Source organism: Phyllobates terribilis, unplaced genomic scaffold (assembly GCF_046119375.1).
Source record: "Phyllobates terribilis strain yellow unplaced genomic scaffold, ASM4611937v1 Scaffold_2__4_contigs__length_985480577, whole genome shotgun sequence".
NCBI classification, from domain to species: domain Eukaryota; kingdom Metazoa; phylum Chordata; class Amphibia; order Anura; family Dendrobatidae; genus Phyllobates; species Phyllobates terribilis.
The window spans coordinates 518597513-518603512 of record NW_027362762.1 but is presented as its reverse complement, the minus strand read 5'-3'; positions in this window follow the sequence as shown (position 1 = coordinate 518603512).

The window sequence follows — 6000 nt, the reverse complement described above, 5'->3', positions numbered from 1 at the left end:
AGTACGGTATAAAAATTATAACTCTGCGATGCCAGGTCATTTTATATGGTGTACATTGGTCTTGTTGATAAAACAAATGATGAAAGTGTTCCTGCATACTACGCAAGAACGCTTACTGGACCAATTCATGGTACCAACAGAAATGTGACAATTGCTTCACTTCTATTCCACTTGCTGATCGCTTAGTGTCAGATCATAGGCTGACAATTGTTTTTTACCCTAAGGAAAAATGAGAGAGATCCCACAATCCTTCATCTCTCTCAAAGGCAAAAAAGTACAGTCTTTCCAGCATGCATTTCATGGTCCACAGACCTTAGTCTCGTTCATTCTGAAAAAGAAAAAAATTGCTGTACTCATATGCACTTTGCACAAATCTGCAGTTATTGTTAAGGACACAAAAAAACAGAAATTATTGAATTTAACAATAAGACTAAAGGTGGGGTGGACACATTAGACCAGCTCTGCCACGCATATTCGGCAGCAAGAAAGACCAGGCGTTGGCAAAGGAGAGTATTTTATGGGATGTTAGATCAGTGTGGTGTAAATGCATTGATTCTTCTTATCGGTGCTAATCTATCACGGAAGGAAAACAGTAAGAACACAAGACGAGGCTTCCTGAAGGATTTATCTTTTGAATTGGGGAAACCTCAAATGAAAGAAAGACTTGCAATCCCTAAGCTTTCAAAAAGCTTGAAAATTACTATGATGAAACTGTGCAACGCTGAATTACCACCACCACAAAATATACCTTCTGGTTCAAAAAGAGGATGTGGCTACTGCCCAAGGAAAAATGACAAGAAATAAGCTCTACAGAGTGTGGAATGCAAGGAACCAATGTGAATGGATCATCGTGCTAAGATATGCTTGTGCAGAAGACACCCAGTAGATCTAGATGAACAAGTGAAAAACATTGAAGAATATTTGTGTAATGTCATATTACTAAAAGTACTGTAGATAATTTCTTTTATTCTTTTTCTTTGTGTGATATTTGTAAAGTGCTGCCGTTATTATTTCTTCAATGTTCTAATAAAATATAATTATATAGTATTAGTTTTGTATTTTTGTGTGAAGAGGTCTTAAAATATGTACTTTTCTAAAAAGTATGAATGTTAAGCAATACATTAAACCTAATAATACCATTCTAAGCAATACTGAGGATAATACTTGCGTTACGTGGCTACGTAAAAGAAACAAGTCTTTGTGGTCTATTATACACCATGAGCAGGTATATAACTAAAATATGATCAACAGATTCCATGGTTAAAAAAAAAAAAGATTTACAAAGCAGAATAGTTACCGTCTTGTCATGAAGACATCTAGTAGAGGAGCTGCAGTAATTGAGGCTGTAATTGATTTTTTTTTGGTACTTTTTGTTTTTTTTCTTAAATTTGAGGTCTAGGACGGTGATCAATGACCATTTTTATGATGAGCAGGTATTAAAAATAGGAATATACATCACTGCACAATAATCTGATTCCAAGAAATCGCTTTTTACACCAATATCACCTAAATAATTCCATATACTCAAACTAGATCCAGAAAAGATTCCATAGATGGGAGGGACTTTTCAGACCCTGCCTCAGATTCCCATACAGGGAGAGGCTCTTACAGCATTCCTACAGAAACAAAGACACAACTGGAATATTAACCCATTACTTGGTCATCTAGAAAATTGAAATTTATCAATGGGTTGAACCATATGATAATTGCTTTGCGTACACATCAATGATGATTAAGTCTCTTATCTGATTGCATCATGTAATATTACTGCACTCATCACAATACAATTACCGTACTTCTCCAGATTATATTAAAAATTATATTTATTCATTGAGAAGCATGTTATTTGTTATATCAGGCCTCTAAAACAATATACCGTATGAGCAATTGTACAGTCTGTGACTGTAGAAATAAAAAGAGCAATATATTCTATACACACATGCATATGTACAATACAGCACATTAACTTATCAAAGTATCTGCAGAAGTCACGTCAGTGCATGAACTGTGCAATGTGTTCATAGGGGGCAGCATCATGTTTGCGGGTGCACCCACCGGTCACTTTGCCTACTATTCTGCTTCTATTTCCATTGTTAAAATCAAATCTCCTCTTTCCACTTGTGGTGCCAGCTTTGTAGCTCCTGGCATCCTGTACTCACAGATCTCTATAGCATCTTCCTTTACCTTATATAGCAGGGTGCAGATGAATTTCTCACTTCTAATATTAATAGCCAGGAGGAGCTCAGGGGAGCTGCCAAAAATAGCAGGGAGGAGAGAGACAGAGGAGGAGATAGGACGTAAAGGGGTGGGGGGCGAAGGGGTGAGAGAGACACCAGCAGCTACTCTGGGTACAAGAGAGGACACTTGTGACTTTGGCTTTAGGTAACCGCAGCGAGACATCTTCTACACAATGAGGTAAGAGGCTTTATAGTGCAGGAACTCACATTGCAGGTGTTTCCAAATTTCCATTAGAACTTCCTAGCATTAAGGCTACAGTATTTAAAGGTCAGTGCATTGAAATAGATGTATCCTAAGGCTCAGAGAACTACAATCATGATCCTGAAATGTCTTTTAACATGTAAGATTGCTTTCTGCTGGTGACTCAAAGTTGCCCTTCCAGAGTATGCCCAGCTGCAGGCAAGAGTCAGGGCTTTTTGTTGTTGGGCATTTTAGATTGAAAACAGGCATATACAAGCAACAGCACAACACGCTCTTATGGATTCCGATTAGAAATCAGCCCTATTGCACCAATAACCCTGTGCACATTTGCCCTAAATTCATGCCCAAGAAATGGCGACGTTTTCTGCACAGACCTTCTCATTTGAATCTGATGCTAGATATACCTTACAGAAAGATATGTGCCCGCTTTCTACACATAGGTCAATGTAATGTGAACTGGATGGAAAGAAGGGGCGAGCATTATAGATAAATGGGCCTGAACAGTGTAAACAGGGTGTTATCAGCAGCAGGCCTCTAGAAATCAGCTATGTCTGGCATTTGTATGGCATGTGTGATAAAGTCACCCTGACAGCTGTCTGGTAGGAAAGCTGCACAAGTGTGATGTACAGGAGGGGCTGAACTAGGCCCAGTGTTACAAGTGCTTTCTCCGATCATTCCCAGCGCCCGGCCTTTTAAGGGAGCATCAGTTCACCAGAAATTGCACTGCAAACTGCTCTCACCATTCCCACACAGGAAGAAAAGCTCAGGCTGGGTTCACACAGGGCAGATATGATGGGTGCTATTAAAAGGTGCTTATTTATCAAGCTTACTTTTTGATTTTTTCATGCAGGTTTTTAAAACTGGAACATGGGCGTTTTAACGTTGGATTTTTTTACGCAGTGCGAAAAAAAAAAGAAAATGTGGAGTTCCAGGTATATTTGAACAGCAAATTTTTGTAAAATCATTTTATACACTGCATATAAAAGCAGAATATCTCCAAACAGTAACTGTAAAATGCAGGGAATAGAGTTTAGAAAGCGGCATTGACCCCCCAGGTAATAAATCTATAGAGAATTAAGATCACAATGGGAATGTTCAAACAAGCAACGTGCTCTATTTCATGGGAAACTTTTTTTTTTTGCCCCCGATTGCCAGACTTCAGCTACGCCATTGAAAGGAGAATTCCATGGGAAAATCCAATGTAAAATCAGGTTTATAATATTTGGTCTTACTTCACAAATTCCCAGAACATTATTTAGGTTTGTCACTGCAAACTTTTTCTGTAGCATGGAAACCTACAATAATAATATCATAAATGGATTATAAATTATAGGAGTAGCAGGTTAACAAATAGTATAGTTTCCAAATGAGGGGCTAATAAATGTAGTTAAAGTTAATTGTGACTGATATTGGGGGTTTTCAGGCTTGAAAAATCTGGCTGCAGTAAAACTCGCAACTTAAAATAAAAAAAACACCCATAAACTAAGACGTATTCCCAGAAAAAGAACAAGTTGTTATTCCCTTATTTATGGACTAGGTGATAACTTATTGATTAGCAGCTGGAACCCCAGTGATTCAAAGAAATAGGCGCTGCAGCCCCAACTTGAATGAAGTGCAGGCACGCATGCCCAACCTCCGCTCCAGTCATTGTCAGTGGGACTGCCAGAGTCTGTCCACCTTCCTCTTCTTTCATTGACAGCTCTGGCTTCATAGAGCCAGAGAAGGGTAGAGCTAGATGGAAACCAAGTAGCTGGGAAGGGGTATTTAAATAACTGGCCACCGTAAACCACTGAGTGCCTGTACTTTGTTTGAACAGTCATCCTGTGCTGACAGAGTCCTTTTAAAGAATAAATGTTCATAGGCTAAAAACCCCTTTATGATCAAGTACATGATTAGGCTACAGCTACACGGCGCATTACTGCCTTTCGGCTCGTAAATTGCAGTTGAATGAAACTTACATTAAAGTGTACAGGAGCAAAAATCAAGTTACTTGCCACCCTAAATCCAATACATTTGGATTTTTTTTTTGCAAATGACTATCATTAGATGTGATCTTGCATGTATCATCGCAATCTACAGGTCACTATGTAGCCCCAGTCTAAATGTATCACTAACACCTTCGCTAATTTAAAGTGGTTAACTGTTGTCATTTATCATTTGGGGTAATTTGATAGAAGCAAATCCCATACTCAGATCCTTAATTGTCTGGAGAAGAAAATGCCAAAATAAGCTTTGATTCTCTGATGGACTTGGCACATTCATGCATTACACATGGCCATTATTTTTAATAATAAAAAAAAAAAAAAAAGCCTTATTTCCTGTGTGGTCCAAGAGTAGGATTCCTCCACCGATTTCAGTCTAAGGCCACGGTCCCACTATCAGTATTTGGTCAGTATTCTGTCAGTATTTTTTTCTCACGAGTGGGACACAAAGCCTGGAGTGGGTGATAAATGCAGAATTGGTGACTTGTTTCTATAAGGCTGTGTGCCCACCATGTGTTTTTTAAGCAATTTCGCTGCAGAAACGCTTAAAAAACGCTTGGTAGAAGGTCTGCCATGTTCCCCAATGATAATCCGCATGTGCTATTTTGCGTATAATGGATTTATAGTGTGACCAAGTTGTCAAGTACTTTTCCAAGTGATGCTAAAATCGCTTGGAAAGCGCTTGATAACCCGCATGCAAAATCGCATCTGTAAAACGAGTGACAAACGCTTGTTCCTGGCTGAAAAAACGCATGTACAATCCACATGCTTTTTTTCAGCCAGGGAGATGCAGAAATGCTCAGGAAAAATCCGGAGCATTTCTGCATCGTGGGCACATAAGCCTTATACCTTTTCTCGGATTGTTCCTCACCTGGTTTTGGCTCCCACTCCTGAGATAAAATACTGACCGAATACTGATAGTGGGGCCGTGGCCTTAGAACAGAGTCCTTTACGCTACAGCTACACATCAATTTTTCCAGAAGCACAGGTTGCGTTGCCAAAATTCTCTCTAAGCTGCTGCTGCATTGCAGCATAATGAAGATGAATGGGATCGCATTATAACTCCCCAGGGTACAACGACATTGATGAGTCTCAAAAAATCTAACTGCTTCTGGTTTTATGCAACTTGCTTGTTGCAGTCCTTTAGGGATTGCAGTGTGACCGCATACACCTGCATTATACTGCAATGTAGCAGCTGCACAGAGCAATCTTTGGCCACAACAAATAGTGATCAGCCAAAGTCTCCAAGTAGCCTTAGCCCAATTAAGATCCTTGATCAATTGTCTGGCACACAGTGGCTAAATAAGTGTTGTTTCTCTCTTGCGGACTTGAGGGTCCCGTTCAACCTCATTTGGCAGCAACAGGCTTTAGGAGAAGGACAAACGTGCTCAGCTCTTTCAGTAAAAACTATATACTTTGTGCATGAGTCCAGTTCTCTATTAGCATGCCTATGCATTTAGTCTACCACCTCTTTTTTTTATATAAGTGGCTATTATTCTTTACTTCATGGATATTTTCTGTTCTTCTTCACAGAATAAGCCTGATGCGAAGAATCTTCTATTTCCACCTTTAGGAAACA